At 43.0% G+C, this 16,876-nt stretch overlaps 1 non-coding gene and 20 pseudogenes across 1 annotated transcript; all 21 read left to right on the top strand.

Annotated features, from left to right (window-relative positions):
* The first annotated feature begins 8,581 nt into the window (after nt 1-8,581).
* Nucleotides 8,582-8,700, top strand: LOC149716678 (5S ribosomal RNA; annotated as a pseudogene).
* A 137-nt stretch (nt 8,701-8,837) lies between these two features.
* LOC149716677 (5S ribosomal RNA) lies at nt 8,838-8,956 on the top strand (annotated as a pseudogene).
* A 123-nt stretch (nt 8,957-9,079) lies between these two features.
* LOC149716676 (5S ribosomal RNA) lies at nt 9,080-9,198 on the top strand (annotated as a pseudogene).
* A 375-nt stretch (nt 9,199-9,573) lies between these two features.
* Nucleotides 9,574-9,692, top strand: LOC149716675 (5S ribosomal RNA; annotated as a pseudogene).
* A 123-nt stretch (nt 9,693-9,815) lies between these two features.
* Nucleotides 9,816-9,934, top strand: LOC149716674 (5S ribosomal RNA; annotated as a pseudogene).
* A 581-nt stretch (nt 9,935-10,515) lies between these two features.
* LOC149716673 (5S ribosomal RNA) lies at nt 10,516-10,634 on the top strand (annotated as a pseudogene).
* A 598-nt stretch (nt 10,635-11,232) lies between these two features.
* On the top strand, nt 11,233-11,351 carry LOC149716672 (5S ribosomal RNA; annotated as a pseudogene).
* A 598-nt stretch (nt 11,352-11,949) lies between these two features.
* On the top strand, nt 11,950-12,068 carry LOC149716671 (5S ribosomal RNA; annotated as a pseudogene).
* Nucleotides 12,069-12,205: 137 nt separating this feature from the next.
* Nucleotides 12,206-12,324, top strand: LOC149716670 (5S ribosomal RNA; annotated as a pseudogene).
* Nucleotides 12,325-12,447: 123 nt separating this feature from the next.
* Nucleotides 12,448-12,566, top strand: LOC149716669 (5S ribosomal RNA; annotated as a pseudogene).
* Nucleotides 12,567-12,927: 361 nt separating this feature from the next.
* Nucleotides 12,928-13,046, top strand: LOC149716668 (5S ribosomal RNA; annotated as a pseudogene).
* Nucleotides 13,047-13,183: 137 nt separating this feature from the next.
* LOC149716667 (5S ribosomal RNA) lies at nt 13,184-13,301 on the top strand (annotated as a pseudogene).
* A 123-nt stretch (nt 13,302-13,424) lies between these two features.
* On the top strand, nt 13,425-13,543 carry LOC149716666 (5S ribosomal RNA; annotated as a pseudogene).
* A 361-nt stretch (nt 13,544-13,904) lies between these two features.
* LOC149716665 (5S ribosomal RNA) lies at nt 13,905-14,023 on the top strand (annotated as a pseudogene).
* A 137-nt stretch (nt 14,024-14,160) lies between these two features.
* On the top strand, nt 14,161-14,279 carry LOC149716664 (5S ribosomal RNA; annotated as a pseudogene).
* A 123-nt stretch (nt 14,280-14,402) lies between these two features.
* LOC149716663 (5S ribosomal RNA) lies at nt 14,403-14,521 on the top strand (annotated as a pseudogene).
* A 342-nt stretch (nt 14,522-14,863) lies between these two features.
* On the top strand, nt 14,864-14,982 carry LOC149716662 (5S ribosomal RNA; annotated as a pseudogene).
* A 360-nt stretch (nt 14,983-15,342) lies between these two features.
* On the top strand, nt 15,343-15,461 carry LOC149716661 (5S ribosomal RNA; annotated as a pseudogene).
* Nucleotides 15,462-15,594: 133 nt separating this feature from the next.
* LOC149716660 (5S ribosomal RNA) lies at nt 15,595-15,697 on the top strand (annotated as a pseudogene).
* A 346-nt stretch (nt 15,698-16,043) lies between these two features.
* Nucleotides 16,044-16,162, top strand: LOC149716659 (5S ribosomal RNA). The gene has a single exon (XR_016368501.1). It is a non-coding gene; the product is annotated as a 5S ribosomal RNA (ribosomal RNA).
* Nucleotides 16,163-16,503: 341 nt separating this feature from the next.
* On the top strand, nt 16,504-16,622 carry LOC149716658 (5S ribosomal RNA; annotated as a pseudogene).
* The last annotated feature ends 254 nt before the right edge of the window (nt 16,623-16,876 follow it).

The following is a 16,876-nucleotide window of genomic DNA, read 5'->3' as shown; positions in this document are numbered from 1 at the left end:
TGGTGGTTCGTGCCCCCCCGGGAGCGGTGTTTTTGGATCTCAAATGTAACGTAAATAGCCAAAGGTTTTCCACAATACCTGACGAAAATTTAATTTTTGGGCTTCAGTGGCGCAATGGTCAGCGCGTTCAGCTGTTAACCGAAAGGTTGGTGGTTCGAGCCCTCCCGGGAGCGGTGTTGTGTCGTCTCAGATGTAACGTAAAATGTCAGAGTTTTTCCACAATACCTGACGAGCATTTAATTTTTGGGCTTCCGTGGCGCAATGGTTAGCGCGTTCAGCTGTTAATCGAAAGGTTGGTGGTTCGAGCCCACCCGGGAGAGGTGTTGTGAGGTCTCAGATGTAGCGTGAAAAGTCAAACTTTTTCCATAATACGTGATAACCTTTTATTTTCTTATCTTTCGTGGCTCAATGGTTAGCGCGTTCGGCTGTTAACCAATAGCTTGGTGGTTCGAGCCCACCCGGGAGCGGTGTTTTTGGATCTCAAATAAAACGTAAATAGCCAAAGTTTTTCTACAATACCTGACGACCATTTAATTTTTGGGCTTCCGTGGCGCAATGGTTAGTGCAATCAGCTGTTAACCGAAAGGTTGGTGGATCGAGCCCAAACGAGAGAGGATTTGTGGGGTCTCAGATGTAGCGAGAAAAGTCGTAACTTTTCAACAATACCTGACAACCATTTAATTTCTGGGCGTCCGTGGCGCAATGGCTAGCGCGTTCGGCTGTTAACCGAAAGGTTGGTGGTTCAAGCCCATCCGGGAGCGGTGTTGTGACGTCTCAGATGTTACGTAAAATGTCAGAGTTTTTCCACAATACCTGACGAACATGTAATTTTTGGGCTTCCGTGGCGCAGTAATTAGCGCGTCCAGCTCTTAATCGAAAGGTTGGTGGTTCGAGCCCACCCGGAAGAGGTGTTGTGGGGTCTCAGATGTTGCGTTAAAAGTCAAAACTTTTCCACAATACGTGACAACCATTTAATTTCTGATCTTCCTTGGCTCAATGGTTAGCACGTTCGGCTGTTAACCAATAGGTTGGTGGTTCGTGCCCCCCCGGGAGCGGTGTTTTTGGATCTCAAATGTAACGTAAATAGCCAAAGGTTTTCCACAATACCTGACGAAAATTTAATTTTTGGGCTTCAGTGGCGCAATGGTCAGCGCGTTCAGCTGTTAACCGAAAGGTTGGTGGTTCGAGCCCTCCCGGGAGCGGTGTTGTGTCGTCTCAGATGTAACGTAAAATGTCAGAGTTTTTCCACAATACCTGACGAGCATTTAATTTTTGGGCTTCCGTGGCGCAATGGTTAGCGCGTTCAGCTGTTAATCGAAAGGTTGGTGGTTCGAGCCCACCCGGGAGAGGTGTTGTGAGGTCTCAGATGTAGCGTGAAAAGTCAAACTTTTTCCATAATACGTGATAACCTTTTATTTTCTTATCTTTCGTGGCTCAATGGTTAGCGCGTTCGGCTGTTAACCAATAGCTTGGTGGTTCGAGCCCACCCGGGAGCGGTGTTTTTGGATCTCAAATAAAACGTAAATAGCCAAAGTTTTTCTACAATACCTGACGACCATTTAATTTTTGGGCTTCCGTGGCGCAATGGTTAGTGCAATCAGCTGTTAACCGAAAGGTTGGTGGATCGAGCCCAAACGAGAGAGGATTTGTGGGGTCTCAGATGTAGCGAGAAAAGTCGTAACTTTTCAACAATACCTGACAACCATTTAATTTCTGGGCGTCCGTGGCGCAATGGCTAGCGCGTTCGTCTGTTAACCGAAAGGTTGGTGGTTCGAGCCCATCCGGGAGCGGTGTTGTGACGTCTCAGATGTTACGTAAAATGTCAGAGTTTTTCCACAATACCTGACGAACATTTAATTTTTGGGCTTCCGTGGCGCAGTAATTAGCGCGTCCAGCTCTTAATCGAAAGGTTGGTGGTTCGAGCCCACCCGGAAGAGGTGTTGTGGGGTCTCAGATGTTGCGTTAAGAGTCAAAACTTTTCCACAATACGTGACAACCATTTAATTTCTGATCTTCCTTGGCTCAATGGTTAGCGCGTTCGGCTGTTAACCAATAGGTTGGTGGTTCGTGCCCACCCGGGAGCGGTGTTTTTGGATCTCAAATGTAACGTAAATAGCCAAAGTTTTTCCACAATACCTGACGAAAATTTAATTTTTGGGCTTCAGTGGCGCAATGGTCAGCGCGTTCAGCTGTTAACCGAAAGGTTGGTGGTTCGAGCCCTCCCGGGAGCGGTGTTGTGACGTCTCAGATGTAATGTAAAATGTCAGAGTTTTTCCACAACACCTGACGAACATTTAACTTTTGGGCTTCCGTAGCGCAATGGTTAGCGCGTTCAGCTGTTAATCGAAAGTATGGTGGTTCGAGCCCGCCCGGAAGAGGTATTGTGTGGTCTCAGATGTAGCGTAAAAAGTCAAAACTTTTCCACAATACGTGACAACCATTTAATTTCTGAGCTTCCGTGGCTCAATGGTTAGCGCGTTCGGCTGTTAATCGAAAGGTTGGTGGTTCGAGCCCATCTGGGAGCGGTGTTGTGAGGTCTCAGATGTAGCGTAAAAAGCCAAAGTTTTTCCACAATACCTGACAACCGTTTAATTTCTGAGCTTCCTTGGCTCAATGGTTAGCGCGTTCGGCTGTTAACCAATAGGTTGGTGGTTCGAGCCCACCCGGGAGCGGTGTTGTGGGATCTGAAATGTAACGTAGAAAGCCAAAGTTTTTGCACAATAAATGACGACCATTTAATTTTTGGGCTTCCGTGGCGCAATGGTTAGCGCGTTCGGCTGTTAACCAATAGGTTGGTGGTTCGACCCCATCCGGGAGCGGTGTTGTGAGGTCTCAGATGTGACGTAAAAAGTCAAGGTTTTTACATAATACCTGACGAGCATTTAACTTTTGGGCTTCCGTGTCGCAATGGTTAGCGCGTTCGGCTGTTAACCAATAGGTTGGTGGTTCGAGCCCATCCGGGAGCGGTGTTGTGAGGTCTCGGATGTGACGTAAAAAGTCAGGGTTTTTACACAATACCTAACGAGCATTTAACTTTTGGGCTTCCGTGGCGCAATGGTTTGCGCGTTCGGCTGTTAACCAATAGGTTGGTGGTTCGAGCCCATCCGGGAGCGGTGTTGTGAGGTCTCAGATGTGACGTAAAAAGTCAAGGTTTTTACACAATATCTGACGAGCATCTAATTTTTGGGCTTCCGTGGTGCAATGGTTAGCGCGTTCAGCTGTTAATCGAAAGGTTGGTGGTTCGAGCCCACCCGGGAGAGGTGTTGTGGGGTCTCAAATGTAACGTAGAAAGCCAAAGTTTTTCCACAATACCTGACAACCGTTTAATTTCTGAGCTTCCGTTTCTCAATGGTTAGCGCGTTCAGCTGTTAACCAATAGGTTGGTGGTTCGAGCCCACCCGGGAGCGGTGTTGTGTGATCTCAAATGTAACGTAGAAAGCCAAAGTTTTTACACAATACCTGACGACCATTTAATTTTTGGGCTTCCGTGGCGCAATGGTTAGCGCGTTCGGCTGTTAACCAATAGGTTGGTGGTTCGAGCCCATCCGGGAGCGGTGTTGTGAGGTCTCAGATGTGACGTAAAAAGTCAAGGTTTTTACACAATACCTGACGAGCATTTAATTTTTGGGCTTCCGTGGCACAATGGTTAGTGCAATCAGCTGTTAACCGAAAGGTTGGTGGTTCGAGCCCAAACGAGAGAGGATTTGTGGGGTCTCAGATGTAGCGAGAAAAGTCGTAACTTTTCAACAATACCTGACAACCATTTAATTTCTGGGCGTCCGTGGCGCAATGGTTAGCGCGTTCGGCTGTTAACCGAAAGGTTGGTGGTTCGAGCCCATCCGGGAGCGGTGTTGTGAGGTCTCAGATGTAGCGTGAAAAGTCAAACTTTTTCCATAATACGTGATAACCATTTATTTTCTGAGCTTCCGTGGCTCAATGGTTAGCGCGTTCGGCTGTTATCCAATAGGTTGGTGGTTCGAGCCCACCCGGGAGCGGTGTTTTGGGATCTCAAATGTAACGTAAATGGCCAAAGTTTTTCCACAATACCTGACGACCATTTAATTTTTGGGCCTCAGTGGCGCAATGGTTAGCGCGTTCAGCTGTTAACCGAAAGGTTGGTGGTTCGAGCCCAAACGAGAGAGGATTTGTGGGGTCTCAGAAGTAGCGTGAAAAGTCGTAACTTTTCAACAATACCTGACAACCATTTAATTTTTGGGCGTCCGTGGCGCAATGGTTAGCGCGTTCGGCTGTTAACCGAAAGGTTGGTGGTTCGAGCCCATCCAGGAGCGGTGTTGTGACGTCTCAGATGTGACGTAAAAAGTCAAGGTTTTTACACGATACCTGACGAGCATTTAACTTTTGGGCTTCCGTGGCGCAATGGTTAGCGCGTTCGGCTGTTAACCAATAGGTTAGTGGTTCGAGCCCATCCGGGAGCGGTGTTGTGAGGTCTCAGATGTGACGTAAAAAGTCAAGGTTTTTACACAATATCTGACGAGCATCTAATTTTTGGGCTTCCGTGGCGCAATGGTTAGCGCGTTCAGCTGTTAATCGAAAGGTTGGTGGTTCGAGCCCACCCGGGAGAGGTGTTGTGGGTTCTCAAATGTAACGTAGAAAGCCAAAGTTTTTCCACAATACCTGACAACCGTTTAATTTCTGAGCTTCCGTGGCTCAATGGTTAGCGCGTTCAGCTGTTAACCAATGGGTTGGTGGTTCGAGCCCACCCGGGAGCGGTGTTGTGTGATCTCAAATGTAACGTAGAAAGCCAAAGTTTTTCCACAATACCTGACGACCATTTAAATTTTGGGCTTCCGTGGCGCAATGGATAGCGCGTTCGGCTGTTAACCAATAGGTTGGTGGTTCGAGCCCATCCGGGAGCGGTGTTGTGAGGTCTCAGATGTGACGTAAAAAGTCAAGGTTTTCCACAATACCTGACAACCATTTAATTTCTGAGCTTCTGTGGCTCAATGGTTAGCGCGTTCGGCTGTTAACCAATAGGCTGGTGGTTCGAGCCCACCCGGGAGCGGTGTTGTGGGATCTGAAATGTAACGTAGAAAGCCAAAGTTTTTGCACAATAAATGACGACCATTTAATTTTTGGGCTTCTGTGGCTCAATGGTTAGCGCGTTCGGCTGTTAACCAATAGGTTGGTGGTTCGACCCCATCCGGGAGCGGTGTTGTGAGGTCTCAGATGTGACGTAAAAAGTCAAGGTTTTTACATAATACCTGACGAGCATTTAACTTTTGGGCTTCCGTGTCGCAATGGTTAGCGCGTTCGGCTGTTAACCAATAGGTTGGTGGTTCGAGCCCATCCGGGAGCGGTGTTGTGAGGTCTCGGATGTGACGTAAAAAGTCAAGGTTTTTACACAATACCTAACGAGCATTTAACTTTTGGGCTTCCGTGGCGCAATGGTTTGCGCGTTCGGCTGTTAACCAATAGGTTGGTGGTTCGAGCCCATCCGGGAGCGGTGTTGTGAGGTCTCAGATGTGACGTAAAAAGTCAAGGTTTTTACACAATATCTGACGAGCATCGAATTTTTGGGCTTCCGTGGCGCAATGGTTAGCGCGTTCAGCTGTTAATCGAAAGGTTGGTGGTTCGAGCCCACCCGGGAGAGGTGTTGTGGGGTCTCAAATGTAACGTAGAAAGCCAAAGTTTTTCCACAATACCTGACAACCGTTTAATTTCTGAGCTTCCGTGGCTCAATGGTTAGCGCGTTCAGCTGTTAACCAATAGGTTGGTGGTTCGAGCCCACCCGGGAGCGGTGTTGTGTGATCTCAAATGTAACGTAGAAAGCCAAAGTTTTTACACAATACCTGACGACCATGTAATTTTTGGGCTTCCGTGGCGCAATGGTTAGCGCGTTCGGCTGTTAACCAATAACTTGGTGGTTCGAGCCCATCCGGGAGCGGTGTTGTGAGGTCTCAGATGTGACGTAAAAAGTCAAGGTTTTTACACAATACCTGACGAGCATTTAATTTTTGGGCTTCCGTGGCACAATGGTTAGCGCGTTCAGCTGTTAATCGAAAGGTTGGTGGTTCGAGCCCACCCGGGAGAGGTGTTGTGGGGTCTCAATAGTAACGTAGAAAGCCAAAGTTTTTCCACAATACCTGACAACAATTTAATTTCTGAGCTTCCGTGGCTCAATGGTTAGCGCGTTCGGCTGTTAACCAATAGGTTGGTGGTTCGACCCCATCCGAGAGCGGTGTTGTGAGGTCTCAGATGTGACGTAAAAAGTCAAGGTTTTTACATAATACCTGACGAGCATTTAACTTTTGGGCTTCCGTGTCGCAATGGTTAGCGCGTTCGGCTGTTAACCAATAGGTTGGTGGTTCGAGTCCATCCGGGAGCGGTGTTGTGAGGTCTCAGATGTGACGTAAAAAGTCAAGGTTTTTACACAATACCTAACGAGCATTTAACTTTTGGGCTTCCGTGGCGCAATGGTTAGCGCGTTCGGCTGTTAACCAATAGGTTGGTGGTTCGAGCCCATCCGGGAGCGGTGTTGTGAGGTCTCAGATGTGACGTAAAAAGTCAAGGTTTTTACACAATACCTGACGAGCATTTGATTTTTGGGCTTCCGTGGCACAATGGTTAGCGCGTTCAGCTGTTAATCGAAAGGTTGGTTTTTCGAGCCCACCCGGGAGAGGTGTTGTGGGGTCTCAAATGTAACGTAGAAAGCCAAAGTTTTTCCACAATACCTGACAACAATTTAATTTCTGAGCTTCCGTGGCTCAATTGTTAGCGCGTTCGGCTGTTAACCAATAGGTTGGTGGTTCGACCCCATCCGGGAGCGGTGTTGTGAGGTCTCAGATGTGACGTAAAAAGTCAAGGTTTTTACATAATACCTGACGAGCATTTAACTTTTGGGCTTCCGTGTCGCAATGGTTAGCGCGTTCGGCTGTTAACCAATAGGTTGGTGGTTCGAGCCCATCCGGGAGCGGTGTTGTGAGATCTCAGATGTGACGTAAAAAGTCAAGGTTTTAACACAATACCTAACGAGCATTTAACTTTTGGGCTTCCGTGGCGCAATGGTTAGCGCGTTCGGCTGTTAACCAATAGGTTGGTGGTTCGAGCCCATCCGGGAGCGGTGTTGTGAGGTCTCAGATGTGACGTAAAAAGTCAAGGTTTTTACACAATACCTGACGAGCATTTAACTTTTGGGCTTCCGTGGCGCAATGGTAAGCGCGTTCGGCTGTTAACCAATAGGTTGGTGGTTCGAGCCCATCCGGGAGCGGTGTTGTGAGGTCTCAGATGTGACGTAAGAAGTCAAGGTTTTTACACAATACCTGACGAGTATTTAACTTTTGGGCTTCCGTGGCGCAATGGTTAGCGCGTTCGGCTGTTAATCAATAGGTTGGTGGTTCGAGCCCATCCGGGAGCGGTGTTGTGAGGTCTCAGATGTGACGTAAAAAGTCAAGGTTTTTACACTATACCTGACGAGCATTTAATTTTTTGGATTCCGTGGCGCAATGGTTAGCGCGTTCAGCTGTTAATCGAAAGGTTAGTGGTTCGAGCCCACGCGGGAGAGGTGTTGTGGGGTCTCAAATGTAACGTAGAAAGCCAAAGTTTTTCCACAACACCTGACAACCATTTAATTTCTGAGCTTCCGTGGCTCAATGGTTAGCGCGTTCGGCTGTTAACCAATAGGTTGGTGGTTCGAGCCCATCCGGGAGCGGTGTTGTGAGGTCTCAGATGTGACGTAAAAAGTCAAGGTTTTTACACAATACCTGACGAGCATTTAACTTTTGGGCTTCCGTGGCGCAATGGTTAGCGCGTTCGGCGGTTAACCATTAGGTTGGTGGTTCGAGCCCATCCGGGAGCGGTGTTGTGAGGTCTCAGATGTGACGTAAAAAGTCAAGTTTTTTGCACAATACCTGACGAGCATTTAGCTTTTGGGCTTCCGTGGCGCAATGGTTAGCGCGTTCGGCTGTTAAGCAATAGGTTGGTGGTTCGAGCCCATCCGGGAGCGATGTTGTGAGGTCTCAGATGTGACGTAAAAAGTCAAGGTTTATACACAATACCTGACGAGCATTTAAATTTTGGGCTTCCTTGGCGCAATGGTTAGCGCGTTCGGCTGTTAACCAATAGGTTGGTGGTTCGAGCCCACCCGGGAGCGGTGTTGTGGGATCTGAAATGTAACGTAGAAAGCCAAAGTTTTTGCACAATAAATGACGACCATTTAATTTTTGGGCTTCCGTGGCGCAATGGTTAGCGCGTTCGGCTGTTAACCAATAGGTTGGTGGTTCGACCCCATCCGGGAGCGGTGTTGTGAGGTCTTAGATGTGACGTAAAAAGTCAAGGTTATAAAGATGAAGGTTAATTTGTCTCACTTAATTTAAATTCGAATTTTTAACTAGCACTCTCGGCAACGGCCATATCACGCTGAGAACACCGGTTCTCGTCCGATCGCCGACGTTAGCAGCGTCGAGCGCAGTCAGTACTTGGGAATACTGCGTGCCGTTGGCTTTTCACTTTTGTTTCCTCTATTAAATTCCACCCGATTTGAAAAAAGCACACATATCTTCTTTTTGTTATTGTTTTATAAAGATGAAAGTTAATTAAATTCAAATTATTAACTAGCACTCTCGGCAACGGCCATATCACGCTGAATACACCGGTGTTCGTCCGAAAACCGAAGTTAAGCAGCGTCGAGCGTAGTCACTACTTGGGAGGGAGACCACTTAGGTACACTGCGTGCCGTTGGCTTTTTCACTTTTTTTTCCTCTTTTAAATTCCAATCGATTTGAAAAGAGCAAACTTATTTTCTTTTTGTTATTGTTTTAAAAAGATGATGGTTAATTTGTCTCACTTAATTTAAATTCGAATTATTAACTAGCACTCTCGGCAACGACCATATCACGCTGAAAAAAGCGGTTCTCGTCCGATCACCGAAGTTAAGCAGCGTCGAGCGCAGTCAGTACTTGGGATGGAGACCACTTAGGAACACTGCGAGCCGTTGGCTTTTTCACTTTTTTTTCCTCTTTTAAATTTTAATAGATATGAAAAAAGCAAACATATCTTCTTTTTTGTTATTGTTTTATAAAGATGAAAGTTAATTAAATTCAAATTATTAACTAGCACTCTCGGCAACGGCCACATCACGCTGAATACACCGGTTCTCGTCCGATAACCGAAGTTAAGCAGCGTCGAGCGCAGTCAGTACTTGGGAGGGAGACCACTTAGGAACACTGCGTGCCGTTGATTTTTTCACTTTTTTTTTCCTCTTATAAATTTTAATAGATATGAAAAAAGCAAACATGTTTTTTTTGTTATTGTTTTAAAATGATGAAGGTTAATTTGTCTCACTTAATTTAAATTCGAATTATTAACAAGCACTCTCGGCAACGGCCATATCACGCTGAAAACACCGGTTTTCGTCCGATCACCGAAGTTAAGCAGCGTCGAGCGCATACAGTACTTGGGAATACTGGGTTCCGTTGGTTTTTCACTTTTTTTTCCTCTTTTAAATTCCAATCGATTTGAAAAGAGCAAACTTATTTTCTTTTTGTTATTGTTTTAAAAAGATGATGGTTAATTTGTCTCACTTAATTTAAATTCGAATTATTAACTAGCACTCTCGGCAACGACCATATCACGCTGAAAAAAGCGGTTCTCGTCCGATCACCGAAGTTAAGCAGCGTCGAGCGCAGTCAGTACTTGGGATGGAGACCACTTAGGAACACTGCGAGCCGTTGGCTTTTTCACTTTTTTTTCCTCTTTTAAATTTTAATAGATATGAAAAAAGCAAACATATCTTCTTTTTTGTTATTGTTTTATAAAGATGAAAGTTAATTAAATTCAAATTATTAACTAGCACTCTCGGCAACGGCCACATCACGCTAAATACACCGGTTCTCGTCCGATAACCGAAGTTAAGCAGCGTCGAGCGCAGTCAGTACTTGGGAGGGAGACCACTTAGGAACACTGCGTGCCGTTGATTTTTTCACTTTTTTTTTCCTCTTATAAATTTTAATAGATATGAAAAAAGCAAACATGTTTTTTTTGTTATTGTTTTAAAATGATGAAGGTTAATTTGTCTCACTTAATTTAAATTCGAATTATTAACAAGCACTCTCGGCAACGGCCATATCACGCTGAAAACACCGGTTTTCGTCCGATCACCGAAGTTAAGCAGCGTCGAGCGCATACAGTACTTGGGAATACTGGGTTCCGTTGGTTTTTCACTTTTGTTTCCTCTTTTAAATTCCACCCGATATGAAAGAAGCAAACATATCTTCTTTTTGTTATTGTTTTATAAAGATGAAAGTTAATTAAATTCAAATTATTAACTAGCACTCTCGGCAACGGCCGTATCACGCTGAATACACCGGTTCTCGTCCGATAACCGAAGTTAAGCAGCGTCGAGCGCAGTCAGTACTTGGGAACACTGCATGCCGATGGCTTTTTCACTTTTGTTTCCTCTTAAATTCCACCAGATATGAAAAAACAAACATATCTTCTTATTGTTATTTTTTATAAAGATGAAGGTTAATTAAGTTCAAATTATTAACTAGCACTCTCGGCAACGGCCATATCACGCTGAATACACCGGTTCTCGTCCGATAACTGAAGTTAAGCAGCGTCGAGCGCAGTCACTACTTGGGAGGGCGACAACTTAGGAACACTGCGTGCCGTTAGCTTTTTCACTTTTTTTTCCTCTTTTAAATTCCAATAGATATGAAAAAAGCAAACATATTTTCTTGTTTTTATTGTTTTAAAAAGATGAAGGTTAATTTGTCTCACTTAATTTAAATTCGAATTATTATCTAGCACTCTCGGAAACGGCCATATCACGCTGAGAACACCGGTTCTCGTCCGATCGCCGACGTTAGCAGCGTCGAGCGCAGTCAGTACTTGGGAATACTGCGTGCCGTTGGCTTTTTCACTTTTGTTTCCTCTTTTAAATTCCACCCGATATGAAAAAAGCAAATATATCTTCTTTTTTTTATTGTTTTATAAAGATGAAGGTTAATTTGTCTCACTTAATTTAAATTCGAATTTTTAACTAGCACTCTCGGCAACGGCCATATCACGCTGAGAACACCGGTTCTCGTCCGATCGCCGACGTTAGCAGCGTCGAGCGCAGTCAGTACTTGGGAATACTGCGTGCCGTTGGTTTTTCACTTTTGTTTCCTCTTTTAAATTCCACCCGATTTGAAAAAGCACAGATATCTTCTTTTTGTTATTGTTTTATAAAGATGAAAGTTAATTAAACTAAAATTATTAACTAGCACTCTCGGCAACGGCCATATCACGCTGAATACACCGGTTCTCGTCCGATAACTGAAGTTAAGCAGCGTCGAGCGCAGTCACTACTTGGGAGGGAGACCACTTAGGAACACTGCGTGCCGTTGGCTTTTTCACTTTTTTTTCCTCTTTTAAATTTTAATAGATATGAAAAAAGCAAACATGTTTTCATTTTGTTATTGTTTTAAAATGATGAAGGTTAATTTGTCTCACTTAATTTAAATTCGAATTATTAACTAGCACTCTCGGCAACGGCCATATCACGCTGAGAACACCGGTTCTCGTCCGATCGCCGACGTTAGCAGCGTCGAGCGCAGTCAGTACTTGGGAATACTGCGTGCCGTTGGCTTTTTCACTTTTGTTTCCTCTTTTAAATTCCACCCGATATGAAAAAAGCAAACATATCTTCTTTTTGTTATTGTTTTATAAAGATGAAGGTTAATTTGTCTCACTTAATTTAAATTCGAATTTTTAACTAGCACTCTCGGCAACGGCCATATCACGCTGAGAACACCGGTTCTCGTCCGATCGCCGACGTTAGCAGCGTCGAGCGCAGTCAGTACTTGGGAATACTGCGTGCCGTTGGTTTTTCACTTTTGTTTCCTCTTTTAAATTCCACCCGATTTGAAAAAGCACAGATATCTTCTTTTTGTTATTGTTTTATAAAGATGAAAGTTAATTAAATTAAAATTATTAACTAGCACTCTCGGCAACGGCCATATCACGCTGAATACACCGGTTCTCGTCCGATAACTGAAGTTAAGCAGCGTCGAGCGCAGTCACTACTTGGGAGGGAGACCACTTAGGAACACTGCGTGCCGTTGGCTTTTTCACTTTTTTTTCCTCTTTTAAATTTTAATAGATATGAAAAAAGCAAACATGTTTTCATTTTGTTATTGTTTTAAAATGATGAAGGTTAATTTGTCTCACTTAATTTAAATTCGAATTATTAACTAGCACTCTCGGCAACGAGCATATCACGCTGAATACAGCGGTTCTCGTCCGATCACCGAAGTTAAGCAGCGTCGAGCGCAGTCAGTACTTGGGATGGAGACCACTTAGGAACACTGCGTGCCGTTGGCTTTTTCACTTTTTTTTCCTCTTTTAAATTTTAATAGATATGAAAAAAGCAAACATATCTTCTTTTTTGTTATTGTTTTATAAAGATGAAAGTTAATTAAATTCAAATTATTAACTAGCACTCTCGGCAACGGCCATATCACGCTGAATACACCGGTTCTCGTCCGATCACCGAAGTTAAGCAGCGTCGAGCGCAGTCACTACTTGGGAGGGAGACCACTTAGGTACACTGCGTGCCGTTGGCTTTTTCACTTTTTTTCCTCTTTTAAATTCCAATAGATTTGAAAAAAGCAAACTTATTTTCTTTTTGTTTTTGTTTTAAAAAGATGATGGTTAATTTGTCTCACTTAATTTAAATTCGAATTATTACCTAGCACTCTTGGCAACGGCCATATCACGCTGAATACACCGGTTCTCGTCCGATAACCGAAGTTAAGCAGCGTCGAGCGCATACAGTACTTGGGAATACTGCGTGCCGTTTGCTTTTTCACTTTTGTTTCCTCTTTCAAATTCCACCAAATATGAAAAAAGCAAACATATCTTCTTTTTGTTATTGTTTTATAAAGATGAAAGTTAATTAAATTAAGATTATTAACTAGCACTCTCGGCAACGGCCATATCACGCTGAATGCACCGGTTCTCGTCCGATAACTGAAGTTAAGCAGCGTCGAGCGCAGTCACTACTTGGGAGGGAGACCACTTAGGAACACTGCGTGCCGTTGGATTTTTCACTTTTTTTTCCTCTTTTAAATTTTAATAGATATGAAAAAAGCAAACATGTTTTCATTTTGTTATTGTTTTAAAATGATGAAGGTTAATTTGTCTCACTTAATTTAAATTCGAATTATTAACTAGCACTCTCGGCAACGAGCATATCACGCTGAATACAGCGGTTCCGTCCGATCACCGAAGTTAAGCAGCGTCGAGCGCAGTCAGTACTTGGGATGGAGACCACTTAGGAACACTGCGTGCCGTTGGCTTTTTCACTTTTTTTTCCTCTTTTAAATTTTAATAGATATGAAAAAAGCAAACATATCTTCTTTTTTGTTATTGTTTTATAAAGATGAAAGTTAATTGAATTCAAATTATTAACTAGCACTCTCGGCAACGGCCATATCACGCTGAATACACCGGTTCTCGTCCGATCACCGAAGTTAAGAAGCGTCGAGCGCAGTCACTACTTGGGAGGGAGACCACTTAGGTACACTGCGTGCCGTTGGCTTTTTCACTTTTTTTCCTCTTTTAAATTCCAATAGATTTGAAAAAAGCAAACTTATTTTCTTTTTGTTTTTGTTTTAAAAAGATGATGGTTAATTTGTCTCACTTAATTTAAATTCGAATTATTACCTAGCACTCTTGGCAACGGCCATATCACGCTGAATACACCGGTTCTCGTCCGATAACCGAAGTTAAGCAGCGTCGAGCGCATACAGTACTTGGGAATACTGCGTGCCGTTTGCTTTTTCACTTTTGTTTCCTCTTTCAAATTCCACCAAATATGAAAAAAGCAAACATATCTTCTTTTTGTTATTGTTTTATAAAGATGAAAGTTAATTAAATTAAGATTATTAACTAGCACTCTCGGCAACGGCCATATCACGCTGAATGCACCGGTTCTCGTCCGATAACTGAAGTTAAGCAGCGTCGAGCGCAGTCACTACTTGGGAGGGAGACCACTTAGGAACACTGCGTGCCGTTGGATTTTTCACTTTTTTTTCCTCTTTTAAATTTTAATAGATATGAAAAAAGCAAACATGTTTTCATTTTGTTATTGTTTTAAAATGATGAAGGTTAATTTGTCTCACTTAATTTAAATTCGAATTATTAACTAGCACTCTCGGCAACGACCATATCACGCTGAATACAGCGGTTCTCGTCCGATCACCGAAGTTAAGCAGCGTCGAGCGCAGTCAGTACTTGGGATGGAGACCACTTAGGAACACTGCGTGCCGTTGGCTTTTTCACTTTTTTTTCCTCTTTTAAATTTTAATAGATATGAAAAAAGCAAACATATCTTCATTTTTGTTATTGTTTTATAAAGATGAAAGTTAATTAAATTCAAATTATTAACTTGCACTCTCGGCAACGGCCATATCACGCTGAATACACCGGTTCTCGTCCGATAACCGAAGTTAAGCAGCGTCGAGCGCAGTCAGTACTTGGGAGGGAGACCAATTAGGAACACTGCGTGCCGTTTTTTCACTTTTTTTCCCTCTTATAAATTTTAATAGATATGAAAAAGCAAACATATCTTCTTTTTTGTTATTGTTTTATAAAGATGAAAGTTAATTAAATTCAAATTATTAACTAGCACTCTCGGCAACGGCCATATCACGCTGAATACACCGGTTCTCGTCCGATAACCGAAGTTAAGCAGCGTCGAGCGCATACAGTACTTGGGAATACTGCGTTCCGTTGGTTTTTCACTTTTGTTTCCTCTTTTAAATTCCACCCGATATGAAAGAAGCAAACATATCTTCTTTTTGTTATTGTTTTATAAAGATGAAAGTTAATTAAATTCAAATTATTAACTAGCACTCTCGGCAACGGCCATATCACGCTGAATACACCGGTTCTCGTCCGATCACCGAAGTTAAGAAGCGTCGAGCGCAGTCAGTACTTGGGAGGGCGACCACTTAGGAACACTGCGTGCCGTTAGCTTTTTCACTTTTTTTTCCTCTTTTAAATTCCAATAGATATAAAAAAGCAAACATATTTTCTTTTTGTTATTGTTTTAAAAAGATGAAGGTTAATTAGTCTCACTTAATTTAAGTTCGAATTATTATCTAGCACTCTCGGCAACGGCCATATCACGCTGAGAACACCGGTTCTCGTCCGATCGCCGACGTTAGCAGCGTCGAGCGCAGTCAGTACTTGGGAATACTGCGTGCCGTTGGCTTTTTCACTTTTGTTTCCTCTTTTAAATTCCACCCGATATGAAAAAAGCAAACATATCTTCTTTTTGTTATTGTTTTATAAAGATGAAAGTTGATTTAGTTCAAATTATTAACTAGCATTCTCGGCAACGGCCATAACACGCTGAATACACCGGTTCTCTTCCGATCACCGAAGTTAAGCAGCGTCGAGCGCAGTCAGTACTTGGGAGGGAGACCACTTAGGAACACTGCGTGCCGTTGGGTTTTTCACTTTTTTTCCTCTTTTAAATTTTAATAGATATGAAAAAGCAAACATGTTTTTTTTGTTATTGTTTTAAAATTATGAAGGTTAATTTGTCTAACTTAATTTAAATTCGAATTATTAACTAGCACTCTCGACAACGGCCATATCACGCTGAAAACACCGGTTCTCGTCCGATCACCGAAGTTAAGCAGCGTCGAGCGCATACAGTACTTGGGAATACTGCGTGCCGTTGGCTTTTTCACTTTTTTTTCCTCTTTTAAATTTTAATAGATATGAAAAAAGCAAACATATCTTCATTTTTGTTATTGTTTTATAAAGATGAAAGTTAATTAAATTCAAATTATTAACTTGCACTCTCGGCAACGGCCATATCACGCTGAATACACCGGTTCTCGTCCGATAACCGAAGTTAAGCAGCGTCGAGCGCATACAGTACTTGGGAATAGTGCGTTCCGTTGGTTTTTCACTTTTGTTTCCTCTTTTAAATTCCACCCGATATGAAAGAAGCAAACATATCTTCTTTTTGTTATTGTTTTATAAAGATGAAAGTTAATTAAATTCAAATTATTAATAGCACTCTCGGCAACGGCCATATCACGCTGAATACACCGGTTCTCGTCCGATCACCGAAGTTAAGCAGCGTCGAGCGCAGTCAGTACTTGGGAGGGAGACCACTTAGGAACACTGCGTGCCGTTTTTTCACTTTTTTTCCCTCTTATAAGTTTTAATAGATATGAAAAAGCAAACATATCTTCTTTTTTGTTATTGTTTTATAAAGATGAAAGTTAATTAAATTCAAATTATTAACTAGCACTCTCGGCAACGGCCATATCACGCTGAATACACCGGTTCTCGTCCGATAACCGAAGTTAAGCAGCGTCGAGCGCATACAGTACTTGGGAATAGTGCGTTCCGTTGGTTTTTCACTTTTGTTTCCTCTTTTAAATTCCACCCGATATGAAAGAAGCAAACATATCTTCTTTTTGTTATTGTTTTATAAAGATGAAAGTTAATTAAATTCAAATTATTAATAGCACTCTCGGCAACGGCCATATCACGCTGAATACACCGGTTCTCGTCCGATCACCGAAGTTAAGAAGCGTCGAGCGCAGTCAGTACTTATGAGGGCGACCACTTAGGAACACTGCGTGCCGTTAGCTTTTTCACTTTTTTTTCCTCTTTTAAATTCCAATAGATATAAAAAAGCAAACATATTTTCTTTTTGTTATTGTTTTAAAAAGATGAAGGTTAATTTGTCTCACTTAATTTAAGTTCGAATTATTATCTAGCACTCTCGGCAACGGCCATATCACGCTGAGAACACCGGTTCTCGTCCGATCGCCGAAGTTGGCAGCGTCGAGCGCAGTCAGTACTTGGGAATACTGCGTGCCGTTGGCTTTTTCACTTTTGTTTC

Source organism: Phalangium opilio, unplaced genomic scaffold (genome assembly GCF_054372755.1).
Source record: "Phalangium opilio isolate 3A_F unplaced genomic scaffold, DU_Popi_V2 ptg000003l_1, whole genome shotgun sequence".
Classification (NCBI taxonomy): Eukaryota; Metazoa; Arthropoda; class Arachnida; order Opiliones; family Phalangiidae; genus Phalangium; species Phalangium opilio.
This window is presented reverse-complemented; position numbering and strand designations above follow the sequence as displayed.